The sequence below is a fragment of the Lissotriton vulgaris genome, chromosome 5 (genome assembly GCF_964263255.1).
Source record: "Lissotriton vulgaris chromosome 5, aLisVul1.2, whole genome shotgun sequence".
Lineage (NCBI taxonomy): Eukaryota > Metazoa > Chordata > Amphibia > Caudata > Salamandridae > Lissotriton > Lissotriton vulgaris.
In genome coordinates this window covers 1,657,464,957-1,657,478,731 of record NC_141693.1, presented here as the reverse complement: position 1 = coordinate 1,657,478,731, position 13,775 = coordinate 1,657,464,957, and the positions used below count along the sequence as shown (strand labels likewise).

The 13,775-nt window shown below is 49.8% G+C and overlaps 1 non-coding gene across 1 annotated transcript; it reads right to left on the bottom strand.

The window, feature by feature from the left end:
- Positions 1-9,348: 9,348 nt before the first annotated feature.
- On the bottom strand, positions 9,349-9,455 carry LOC147716917 (U6 spliceosomal RNA). Its single transcript, XR_015296261.1, has one exon. It is a non-coding gene; the product is annotated as a U6 spliceosomal RNA (small nuclear RNA).
- Positions 9,456-13,775: the final 4,320 nt, after the last annotated feature.

The window sequence follows — 13,775 nt, the reverse complement described above, 5'->3', positions numbered from 1 at the left end:
AAGGCGAGATGCAATCGATTAGAGCAATGGTTCTTCAGAACAGACTTGCTTTAGATGTTCTATTAGCAAAGGAAGGCGGAGTTTGTAAGGCTTTGAAGATTCAGGAATGTTGTACTTATATTCCTGATAATTCAAAACCACTTGAGAAGGTCATAAGCAACATTACACAGATTCATCAAGAGATAGAAGATTTGTCAAAAATAAATGTTTGGGAAAAAGTAGGTCATGGAGTAGGAAAGGTTGGGAGTTGGTTTTCTAACCTTGGTAAAAGTATTGTATGGTATATACTAAAACCTGTATTAATAGTATTAATTTGCATAATCACATTATTAGGATTAGTGAAATTGTATAAATGGTATAGGTCGAACCGGTTACAAAGATCTATGAGAGAACAAGAAAGGAGATTAGCTGTTTTACAAGATCAACAGTATAAGAGTTTGAGAGCACTCGAAACGATAAAAAGAGGGAATGTTGTAACTAGTTCTGTGTAAAAGTGCTATTCAAATTGCATTTAGTGATGACTCCTAAAAGTCATCAAAGGGGGGAACTGAGAGAGCGCAATTTGAATAAAACGTATATCCTAGCCATATTTAGAAGCATATAGTATAAACGTAGGAATGAAATGTATATTGTAACGTAAAGTTGACGCCTATAGCATAAAGTTAACAGATGTGACAACGTGATATAGGAAATGTAACTGTATTTACTCTTGAACATGCATTAGATTTAGAAGGCCGTATACATGGTGGGCTAATGTAGAAATGCTTACGAAATGTAGAACGTGCAAAGTAGAATTCATGTACGTGTGTAACGTTAAATGGAGAAACGGCGAGAAATGTAATGTGGAGAAATGTGCAGAGAACATATATATATCGATGTAACAAATGAGAATATAAAAGTTATACTCTACGAAGTTTATATTCTATGTAAAATATATTCAAGTATAATCAAGACTTTGCTAAATGCGATTATATATAAATGTGTGTTAAAGGTTATACTGTGTAGAAGAAGTTTGTAGGAATGTTAGAAGAGTTTAGGTCATTTGTGATTATAACCTGACTGACCAAGGGTTCGCAGGAGTGTAGTCCGCTGTATGTAATTTAGTGGGCTCACAGGAGTCATGAATAGCTTGATGTGAACGTAAGAGCCAAAGAGTCTAGCTTTCGTTAGATTTAAGGTGACAATGCCGGACGAAGTTTATTGCCTAAACGTGAGAGGAGACGCTTGGAATTTGAGTCTTGTTTTGAAATGACCATTCACAGGACCAATAAAGGTTATATACATAGTCGTAAAGTTTAAAGTTCTGCTGAGGTTATAGACTTTTGATCTGAAAGTGTCAAATGAAGTCACCAACAAGAAGACGAAGATGGCGTCTAAAGAAGAAGGGTCAACTTAACGGACGACGCGAAGAGACGAAGCAATGAAAAAGCTAGAAGATGACCTCACGGGGAAAGTCTGTGGTGGGCGTCGAAGGGGCGTTCCACCCACACTGTGATTGTGTATTTTAGGGACAGCACCCCGGGGAGAAGATAGCGATTAGCGGGAACAGCGAGTTGCTCAGAGCGAGAACAGAGAGAAGGGCGAAGAGCAGATGACTTGAGCAGATGCACTGAGAGAGATCAGAGCGCAAGGGAGCAGTAGGCCGAGGACCCTTAGAGAGCGGATGGGTAGCCAGAGAGGGTACTGCTTCTTAAACTTAAGTTACCTTTAGAGGTTAAGAGAGTTTGAACTTCTTTGGGAGTCAAACTACTGACACCTTTTTAGGAAAGGAACTTGCGAAGTAGGGATGTCACTTAGTATAGAGTAGGGACAGATTTAACTTGATTATTTTTCTCTTTCTGTAGATGACGCAGAAGAACCACTTCATATCGATGCTTTTTAATTTGCTGATTCTTGAACTGACTTTAATTGTGTTCGTTTGTAGACTGAGGTTCTTTAGGGAATATATGTTCCTTCTAGTTCCTGTATATTTGTTGAATTTGATCCTGAGAGGATTGTATTTGCAACTTTTCTTAATTTTATATTAAACCTTTTAAACTTTATCAGTTGTAAGTGGTTCTTCAGAGTGGCGTCAGTTTATGGGGTTTATCTAACCTATGCGGGGTTTGTCTTTTACTCAATGACAGATAACAACCGATCCAAATTTGACGAATGAGATAAGTTATCAAATTGATCATAAAAAGATATTAAAATCTCATTCCCCGCACTTGTAATGGATTAGTTCTGGGGTAACCCAGATCCTTATCCAAAACAATAGTGGTCTTAGTACAGCGCAATGGTCTGTGCGTTTGATATCCAGATCCAAAGTTACAGGAAGCAAGTCTAAAATATTTATTTTCTTCCCGCTCAAAATTTTTGGTGCAGTTGGATCCCCAATTTTTGATGCATGTGTTGTACTATGGTGAGAGGGCCCATGATGTGGTGCAGCCATGTCAACACCAAGAGGATTTCTAACAAAAAATTGTTGCAGGAAGTGTAGCATTCCCTAGTGCCTCCGGTGCTGTATAGATCAGATTTGTTAATGAAGCATCCACTGGTGCTGCCTGTGCTGTAGCTGCTACGATCGCTCGCAGCAGTGCAGCACGCCAATAATTTTATGCCCCACCACTTTTAAATGTCATCAGCTGCCACTGGGGCAGCGCAACAATACATCTTGCTGAGCTGCCCTACACCAAAGTGAAAGGGCAGGAATGCACTGCATTTATGCAATATGATGCATTCCTGTCCTTTCTCCCTCCGCTGGCGCCATCTCAGCAGCCTCTCGCTAGTGCAGGCACCCTTGCACCATTCTGCAAGGGTGCCTGTGTTGTTGGCAGGATTATTTTTGTGTAGGAAGTGGTAGATTCCTGCACAGAAACAATCCTAAGAGGTATACGTTATTTCTCATCTCAGGAGGCATACGTTTTGGCCCTTTCCCAGGTTTTCATGCTTTCATAAATCTGGGTCTTGTCCAAATCCATGGGTGATGAGTTTGAAATCCCACCATAACGCTCATGGAATGCCTCCCTGGTGCAGAGTAAGGCCATGCAGTGATATGCACTGCCTTGCCTCACTCTATATCTTTGAGGCAGTACAATGCCACGCATAGTGGCTTTGCCTGGCCTCATAGATATGTTATTCCTATTTGTGCTACTGAAGTATCACAAAAAGTGATGCTCTGAACACTCAAGAGGCTCGTAAATCCTCCCCCCCCCCCCCATTGACTACATAATGGGAGGTGGGACTGTCCCCTCTAAATGATGCGCAGAGATAGCCCATGAAAGATGGACCAGAGCCTGTGCAACCAGGGGCTTCCTATGACTGGACATATGGTGTGACCTTGGCCACCAATTCCTGAGGATGTTGCAGCAGCATGAGAACACAGAGCAGGAGCAGAACCACCAAACTATTAGACCATGCTGTGTCTGCCAAACAGCTGCCAACTTGCTGCTTGGGTGCACAGCTCTGGAATGCACCAGGAGCACACAGTGAGGGTGCACAATAAGTGGCATACGTAATAAGAAATCATGGGGGCAGCAAGTATCCTTTCTCCTCTGCGCTACATGATAGGGAAAAGGAAGGATTGCGCCATATCTAACAAAATATTGTGCAGTACTGTCTTTTCCCTGTGCTCGTGCACATGTGCTGCCTGGCACGAACACAGGCACCCTTGCACCAAGGTAGAAGGACACCTTCCTCCACAAAAACAATCCTGTGAGGCATTTTTCTCTTTCAACATGTGCTGCAGAATGCACAATACATGGAAATTGTAAGGAAGAGAAGTAAGGATATTTCTCCTCAGTACGCCTCACCTGGGAAGGAGTAGTCGTTTGATGAATTCCCAGGTCTAGTAGTAATGGTAAATCTGGGATTGTGCCAAAATATTTGTTTGTGGGTGGATGCATGGGAACATACACACTCCACTCAAGGAACGCCTCCATGGCGCAGAGTAATGCAGTGTAGCGATCTGCACTGCTTTGCGTCACTCTGGATTTATAAAGCCACTCAGGCTAAAGTTAGGTGGCCTTGTTTGTCTTGATGAATCTGACATAGGTTTCACACCTCATGGTGCAAACCCACATAAATATGCCTCTCAATCCATTTACCCAATATTTGATCAGGCCCTTATGCAACGTTGTATGGTCATTCGAAAATAGTGGTCAATGAACATCAAGCAGGTACATTTTATATTGAAAAATAGTGAAATGAAAGAGCTGACTGCACATCACATCCCTGATTAGCACAAGGAGTGTACGCTGTTGCCTGGTCAATATTGGTTGTCACTGTTCTGAGTGGAAGCAGGAACAACAGTTTACAGAAGACCTTTGGCTTCTGTTCCAGGGAACTGGAATTCAAACCCATCCGGATGTGCTTAGATGAGACCATTGCAATGATTTCAGGAGGGTGCACACATTCACTTACACTACTTGATAAAGGGGTGTGTTGATCTGCATATGGCTGCAGGGCCACACTGGTTGCAAATGCACAGAGGCCAAGACTAACCATAAAATGGTGATTGTGGGGTTCCCATGGTCAAAGCATTCCTTGTGATGATTCCATTAGGTTTCAGGTAAATTGTGCTAACGCATTGGAATATTCTGTAGCAAACACAGACATTGTCATCTCTGTGGGGCCACATCTGAGAAGGAAATTGCAGGTTCTAAAGAGTTTTGACCTCACAGACACGTTCTGAGTGGAAAGATGGCAAACAACATATGGGATCAGTGGAAAGACAATCCTGTCTTACCAGTCAATGCCACAGAGGTGCCGTGGCGCTGGTCTACCTTGGGAACTGGCTTACCCTTCTGTGATTTAATTCCCATTACTTATTTGTCAAACTCATGTTTTCCTTTTGGAGGAACACTTATGACATGGGCACTTCATAAAAGTTAATAATTATTTTGCTTATGTATTATTATCGGACATATTTCTAACCTAACCCACTAGCACCATCACAGACACAACACTACAAAATAGGCTGTTGTCTAAGTGCTGCCTCTTCCACAGCACTTGCATATCAAGATATAGTTACACTTTGATTAATTGGCTCATTGGTTGGTTGATTGGTGAGTTTGCATGAGAGTGTTCTGACTCTATTCTAACAGAACACATGGAGCACAGTCCTTGCCATGGTTGCATGCACCAAGTCATAAAATGGCCGAAGAGCAGCTGCTTCAGAGGTGCATACATATTTTCTTACCTCTCTCTAAACGTGTGAACAATTTAGTACATATTAACATACGTATACCAAACCACGCTAACATAAATATATCAAACCCTAATGCATACAGCATTGCAGCAAAGCCACATTATTGGGTACTGAGCATTTCTACCTAAGCTGCTATATTAAACCTAGAATGCAAAAATGGCTAAGTCACTCAGCACACGGGTCCATAGTTCATAGTCCACAGACTTGGGGCCTGATTTCGATCTTGGTTGGGGGGTTAGGGGGTTACGCCAGCACAAGGGTGATGAATATCCCATCTGCCAAAATACAAATCCCATTATATCCTCTGAAACAAGATAATGGTCACCGTTGTGACAGAGTAACCCATCCGCCAAGATCTAAATCAGGCCTTTAATTTTCTAAACAGATCCATGATGGTGTCTTTATAACCTCTATTTAGTATAAGTCAGTTCTAAACAAATGTAAGTCCTAAGGTTGCCACTGCGTGCCCAGCACACTCATTACTCAACAATACCAAACTCAATGTTCAAAAAGAACTAGTAAAACAGCAATGAGTGCTCAGAGTCTGAAAGCACTATAATGCTGTAGAGATGGTAGAAACGCAATGTGAAAACGTCATTTGCATTCCCCAACAGGAGATAGGTTCAGACCAGAAACTAAGATTTTTGCCCTTATTAATAACTATACAATACTGTTGAGGTGGTAAATCCTTGTGCAAAACTTACATCACCGTGCAGTGAAACACTGCCAGTATCGCACAATTACGAGTTGAGCAACATGGAATGGGGAATTGCAGTGTGCAAATGGATTTGCATGGCGTCATTTCACCTGTCTCCCGCCTGAAATTGACTCTGTTTCAATGCTAGTCAATGGGGAAATAAGTTCCCTCGATTTTATTTCTCTTTCTCCCTCTTTCCTGCTTCGAACTGTTGGCATGTATGAATGGGTAGGGCTTTTTGTGGGTGAGGGTGGATGAGAGGAGGGGAGGAAAGACATGGATAAGGTCTGGCGGGGTGGAGCATTTTATGTCCACCTCCCAAAAAAACAATGGAGAACTAGGCTTGGCTGCAGCCAAAGTCTCATGTGATTTTACTGGGTGGATTTAGTGTCGTGTTTAAATTAAGTCCAATGTTTCAACATTCAGAAATATTTAATGCAAAAACACCGGCCCACTCAGGATCAGGTAAAGCTGAATTACTCTGCCTGACTCCTAACTAGGACCTTTGTAACGTCAGTGCACATGGAAGTCAATGGACAATTTTGTTTAGTGTTTTGCAAACTATTAAACTCAAATGAGAAAAAGAAAACATCATGTTATGATATTTGCCATGCATCAGGAGTGGTTTTATTGTTTAATGGTTTGTGAGTGAAATCTTCACTCTTTACACCTAAAGCCTCCCAGAATGCAGACATATTTCAAGCAGTTTAGAAAGACTTGCAGCTTCTTCTTTCTGACCTGTCACAGTAAATTGTAAGACCTCACTGGGGCGACATCACTCCTTACACCCTTACCTAATGCTTTTAGCACATGGCATTGATTCTCAGGGATTAGGTTCTGGGGTGTTTTTTATTCCTAGTGGGCCGGTGTCAGAATAAAATAATGCCTCTTGAGGTTTTCTAACGCGCTTCAGATGAATGGGTAGGGAGAGATAATGCCCCGGTTACTTACCGGTAATCTTCATTACTCCGAGTATAGTCTTCCTCGCCACATGATTTACATAGTGAGCTTTAGCTCCACAACAGAACCCTCCAAAGCAAAAGAAAAACACCTCCCACCCCCTCCCAACATGGCCGACCAGTCCCACCTGACCTCTATAAGAGGCGGACCGGCCCAACCAACAGCCTGATCTACCAAGCAAACAATGAAGCCGATAGCCAGACAGGGAGGGGGGGGGGGAACTCATGTGGCGAGGAAGACTATACTCGGAGTAATGAAGATTACCGGTAAGTAACCGGGGCATTACCTCCTCGTTAGTCTTCCTCGCCACATGATTTACATAGTGAGCAAATACCCAAGCCAACAAGGCTTCATTGACCACCATAAAAACAACACCACACGGTGATGCAGAGAAACCAACCCAAGGTTGAAGTAGAATCAATGACAAGAAAACAGGGATCACAGGAAACCCGAAATCAAGATATAAAGGAAAAGTAGGCCAGCCAGGAGCCGCAGCACCCGCCTACCGAACGGCCCCAGCGAAGACCCCCGGGACCGAAAGAGTCCCATGAACAAGGCGGGGGACGACACCGCCGACGCCCGACAAATCTCCACAGAGGAGACACCCTGAAGGGGGCCCAGGACACCGGACCACACCCCGTGGACCGACCCTGGACCCCCGCCGGAACCACCGAACCCAGCGAAGCGTAGGAAGGGAAGATAGCCTGTGGAAGCCAGCGAACCAAGGTGGCAAGAGGGCCAGCGGCCCGAACGAACCGGGCCAACAGACACAACCAGGCCATCCCACCAGGAAAGGAAAGACGTGCGGCCAGAGAAGCCAAAACAGCACGCCGTCAACCAGCACGGACAAGAGAGGAACCTCGTCGGCAGGGAAAAGGCGGCAAAGACACCACCCGAGCCCGGGACACCAGGGAAGGAACCCCGGGAAGGAAACGGGGGACAAGCCGGAGGAACAGCCAGTCCGGCAAGGCCCGCAATAAGGAAGGGGAGTGGAGGCACGACCCCCGCACGCCCATCCGACCAGCAGACATCACTGCCACCAGGAATAAAACCACCTCAAAGGTGGGGAACCGCAAAGCCACCGAGGCCAGGGGCACAAAGGGCGGACCCAGAAGAGCTCGTGGACCGAGAGAGAGAACCCACGGGGGAGACAGGCAGAGCGTCCGAGGGCGACGGAGAAAACAAACACCGGAGCCAAGCGAGCCACCAGGGAAACCAGCCCGTCGAACACCGGACTGTGGAAGGCCCGCAAGGCAGCCCAACGGGCCCACCGGGAAGAGCGGCCACACCCAAGGAAAATACCTCAGCCAGGAATCCAAGACCCGCAAGGGGTCCACGGAGGAGCGGACAGCACCAAGCCGACCGCACCAAAGCCAGAGGGGAGCCCCTCGCCAGGCACAGTAAGAGAAAGTGGAAGACCAGTGGTAGCCCAGCAGCAAAACCACCGCCCCAGAAGATCAACCCGATCAAGCAGCGACAACCGCCCAAGAATCAGGCCTGCAGAAGGAGGCAGGCCAGCAGAAAGGGCCGGCTCATCCCCGCCTCCGGGTGCGGGGGACCCAACCCTGGAACGAGAAGACCCCTGTACGGCCAGAAGGCTCGAACCGCCAGCTCGCAAAAGGAGCGGGTACCAGGGGCGGCGGCCCCGCCGGGAACCACACACTGGAACGCCCCCCGAAGTTGCGAGTCACTGCGCAGGGGCCAAGCCACTCAGCTCAGTCTCGTTCCAACAGAAGGCCATGCGTTGCCGAAGCGAGCGCCCAGGAGCACCCCGGCCCCGCCCAAGCGAATCCCGTAGAGGAACCGCGATAGCAGAGGGCACGGGGGAAACGCGAACAGCAGACCGAAAGGTCAAGCGACAGACAGGGCAATCACAAGGACCCGGGAGGAGAGAGTAGAATCCGGGCAAAAGGGCCGAGTCCCCCACTGTGAACAGGGCCACCGGAGGCAGACCGAGTCGAGGCCCCAGGCGTCGAAACACCACCGGGGTCAGGGCGAGACCAGTCAACGAAGGCCAGATACGACCCCGTCGAACCGCCCCCACCCAGTCGGACCCCGGGGGACAGCCAGCCCGAAGGGACAAGACCGGTGACACATACACCATCAGGTCGGTCGACCCGACCAAGACACGGGGACACCGGAGCATCGGTGCAAAAGATGGCAGGCCAGGAGGACCGTCAGAGGGACTCAAACCCACGCCTCCCGAGGAGACTGCGGCCTAACACAGCGCCATAGACCACTCGGCCATCCTCCAGTCACCTCCGAGCACGAGGAGCCGCGCGACTGCAGGAGAACCCCACGACCTCCAAACGACCCGGCGCCAAAGGACGCCCCCTCCCCTGACAGAACCAGAGGGAAGTACCGGGACCAGGCACACGCCCCCCCCGAAGGAGGAAAAGCCTGAGACGAGGCCCGAAGGGGCCCCCGTACAGAGGTCAGGAAGCCGACGGATGAGAGACACCGCCAGACGTGGAGCCTCACCCACGGGGGGGAAAAAGAACGAGGCCGAGTGGAACGCTTCACGAATTTGCGTGTCATCCTCGCGCAGGGGCCATGCCAAACAACTCCGCATCGTACCAATTTATGTACAAGTGCTGCCGAAGCGAGCACCCCACTCGCAGGCCGCCCCACAGGCCAATCCACGGGCCCAGAAAAACCTACAGGTGAGACAAGGGAAGGAGCAGGGACCCCAACCCGTCGAGACGGTGGGACCCCGCGGAAAGTCCGTAAGACCAGCAAGACCGGACAGCAAGCCCGAAGAGCCCAAGAACCGGGACAGCCACGTCCCAGGACGGGATGCAACGGAGGCAACCGCCCCCCCCCCCCCCCCCCCAGGGGACCCCCTGGAGAGAGAGGGCCGAAGTCAGTCTCTAGGGGCGAAAAAAAGGGAGCGGCAGAACCAGTACGAGACCGGTAACAGCCGAAACTCGGGCCCGGACCCGCCGAAGGACCCCACCCATGCAAGGGCGGGACGCCTACACCCCCAGGTGGAAGAGGATCCCGAAGGAAGGCCGCGGCGAAAAACGCCGTCACCGCCGACAAAGACGCAGCCAGACCAGACGGCCGAGCCCGCCTCGCGGCCACCAGGGTGGTAAAGGGTGACAAGGACCCCCCCCCCCCGTCCCTCACAACGGACGCCGGCAGAGGAAGGGAGTTCGGAGGCACGCGCAATAAATTATCAGTTCCGAGGGATTTTGAGCCCAAGAGCCGCCGAGGCGGGGAACTGAACCCTGGTCCCCGGCTAGACCTCTGCATCCGGGCCAGCTGCTCAAACGAGTGAGCCGCACTTCTCCACTGCATCCGGGAACCACCACCGCCTGCCGGCGGAGGTAAAACCAAGCCCCACAAGGAACGATGCACGAACCTGCGTGACATCCATGCGCAGGGGCCATGCCGGACATCACAGAAGCGCAACACAATCTAAAATTTGCGCATAACACCCCAGCCAGGGCCCAAGGCGTTAGCACGAAAGCCGCTGAGGACCCTGAACCCGGCTAACTCCCTGAGGCCCAAGGAGGAGTCCAGGCAACCGAAGCCCTGTGGGGCCGACGTGGAGAGAAACAACCCGCAATTGCCCAGAGGAAAACTACGGAACCCAGGGAACACGAGCCCAAGACCCGCCGAGGCCTGGGCCAGACCTCTGCACCAGGGTCTGATTGGACCATTGTGTCCTCTTCACAGCTGCAGAACGGGACACCACGAGTGGAATACTCGAGACCGGGGCAACCAGACGGCCCAGGGCGAGTCCCCCAGGGCGTCAGAATAGGGAACACGGACAAAACCGGACCCAAAAGAGGAACTGTCCCCACGCAGCACCGTGCCCCCTCAGAGTACGCAGCAGGAATAAAAACACTACCCCTGCACATTGTGATGAATGCCAACAGCCAGGAATTACAGGGTCGACACACAAAACATTTTGAAAAATTCCTCGCGGGACACCTCTACAGCATTGGCAGGATTCGAACCCTGGCCTGTGAGGGCCGTCCGTACCGAAGGCACAAGACACCCCATTGAGCTAATAACAGCCGAAACTCGGCGCACTTCACAATGAAATGGTTCCCCGGACCTCCGAGAAGGAGACAGACGCGCTGTCAATCCGATGTAGGAAAACGCACCTGGAGGCAACAATAACTTAAAAGTACTCGCAATTACTAGAGTAATCACGTTATCAGTAATTGCGTGCCGAAGAGTAACACAAATCATTCCAATTACTCCGGGCCCGCCCCCGAGAGGTGGGAGGCGCCCGGAACCAATCACAGCGCGGCAAACCGCCGCGGCCCGTAGGGCAGCCACATCCATGAAGGGAGGCAGAGGCGAGACTCGGCCGCGACCAGCGTCCCAGGCCCGCAGGAGGAGAGCACCCGGTCCGGACCGCAGAGCCCCCGAGGACCCGCCGAGAAAAAGGTAGGACCGAGTCTCCCCCCCCCCCCCTTCGTGTACCTGAGGGAATCCCAGTTCAGAAGCCGGACAAGCGGCCTCACAACAAGCTGCGCGCCCACCGGACACAACGCCCCGCCGAAGCGCCGCTGACCCCTGCAAGGCTCCAGTTCGCCGCGCACTACGGAAACCATGTGGAACGTATTCCATGTGCGTGCATCAAAACCTGCACTCCAATTATAAAATAGAAATGCGAGTCACACACCGGACTCGAACCTGGGTCATGTTTAAGCGCCAAACCGAGAGTCAGTGCCCATGACCCCAACTCGGGGAGAAGACGAATTACACACGCAGGCAGTGCCACAGCGCTAACTGCTGCCTGAGGGTGTAAAACATTTGCGCAAAACACCCCCGTAACCGAGGCACATGCATGTAGTCAGAGCGCAATTCCAGGCGGTAACCAAACAGTGGAGCCAGGAATACAAGAAACACCCATACTTGAGGGGAGTGACAAACACCAGCATGACCACATACAGGAGAATGCGCAGGACCCAAAAGCCCATCCAATGGCTCGGGCCCCTCAGTAACGACCGGGGGAGACACGGGCATGTACAACAACACCTCACTCCCGGCCGCCCCCCCTCCCCCCTGTAGACCCTTGGCACGCTATAGCAGCACCTAACCGGCCCCACAGGACCGGGGGAAGGAAGAGGGGGGGGGATTAGTAGGCCTAAGGCACCAGGGACCGCTAGAGCAGGTCCTCCACCCTAAACCCCAAGGGCCAGCTCACGCCGGCCCATCTTACCTGAACAGCGCCTCTGGAGAGTATCGCGCAGAACAAAAAAAACAGGCTGTTGGTTGGGCCGGTCCGCCTCTTATAGAGGTCAGGTGGGACTGGTCGGCCATGTTGGGAGGGGGTGGGAGGTGTTTTTCTTTTGCTTTGGAGGGTTCTGTTGTGGAGCTAAAGCTCACTATGTAAATCATGTGGCGAGGAAGACTAACGAGGAGGTAATGGACTCCATTTATATTTATGACTTGGCCAGTCTATTTCTTCCTGGAAGTAATTGCACGTTGCTACTTAAACCTGCGTTTACTCGTCAGACCCTGCGTCCTGTATCGAGGATAAAGAATAACGTGGAACAAGCTGAGGTCAGACTAATGGTGTGCTGATCCCCCACTATGTAATGACATGTTATCAGAGAGTAAACTTGAATCCTCTCTGAGGGTGTTATTTCTTTTACCATCCTAACAGCCTCATTATAATTGCATCACAGAATATTGCATTGGATTAGGTATTTGTGCAGCACAGTGCTACCCCTTCTGTGGTTCTAGAGCACTGAGAAATCATTGCCCGATCTGTTGCTAGCAAGGTTTAGAGTGCGTGGTTGGTGGATGGACACGACCCCCGACTAATCTGTCTGCTGCAGAAATGAAATGGCATTTCAGGCTGCTAGAAAGTAATTTCACATTACGAGACAAAAAGGCGTCCACAGCAAGCAACAAACAACAAGGAGGGAAACTAGCCAAAAAAATGGAATTTCTAAGCAACATTTTCTAGCTTGCCTGAAGAAAATCTATGAAAATAGATGAGGTAACGCAGTCGCCAAAATGATTTCCCTATTTTTTTTAAAATACCTCAGAGCAGCAACACAGGTTTATAAAGTTATTTAGTTTTTACTTAGAACATTGTCTCACGAACAAAACAGTTACAAATTGTCAATAGGAGGGTTTCAAACGAAAGCAAGCATTGACAAAGCCATTGGGCTTTGGCTATGTTTCAAGTAAAAAAGCACTGCGCTGCAATTCTACTGTAGAAGGAAGAAAACATTTATTTTCAATATGTTAAAACAAAGTTACTGCCACAAACATTTTGTAAAGCCCTGGGAACAATCTTATGGTGTCTTTTATTGCAAAGACAAAAACCTAACAAACCTGAACATAAACTATAGTGCCCACACCGCCATCGCTCGCTCCACTTGTACCCACTACATTCACAACCAAGAAGACTCATGAGACATAATTGTGGGAAAACGGTGGTGCAGGTTTATTGCATACAACAGCAGATAGGTGGGTCATCTTACAGGCGATCCAAGACGGCAGCCCCTCGCTGACCCGCCTGCCTAATTAGCCAATTTGCACGGTAAGTCGATGCTCTTGACGGTGCAATACCTTTAATAGTTATCTCGTTTACTCCCGCCCCCCCTGTCGGGGCGGAGCGATGAGGCACACCCCCGGTCGGTTTAGGCCCCCCGACCGCCCGAAGGACTAACGGGGCGCCGACGTTGTTTCCTGGAACCCCCTCGGCTCCAGGTTCTTGGCTCGGGCACCCCTACTGTGCCAGGCAGAGGTATTGCTGTCTCCTTCTGCCGCAGAGGTACCCTTACTGTCCATCTGCTTCCAGATCGCCCTGTGACTCCGCCTGCAACACAAAACAGACCATTAATTGTTCACACCAACCCGCTGCTCTGCCGCTGGGTCTGGGCCAGGGCGGGAACAGCGCAGAGTAGTCCAGGAGAAACGCGGCGGAAAAGAGGAAGTACTGAACCGGGCTGG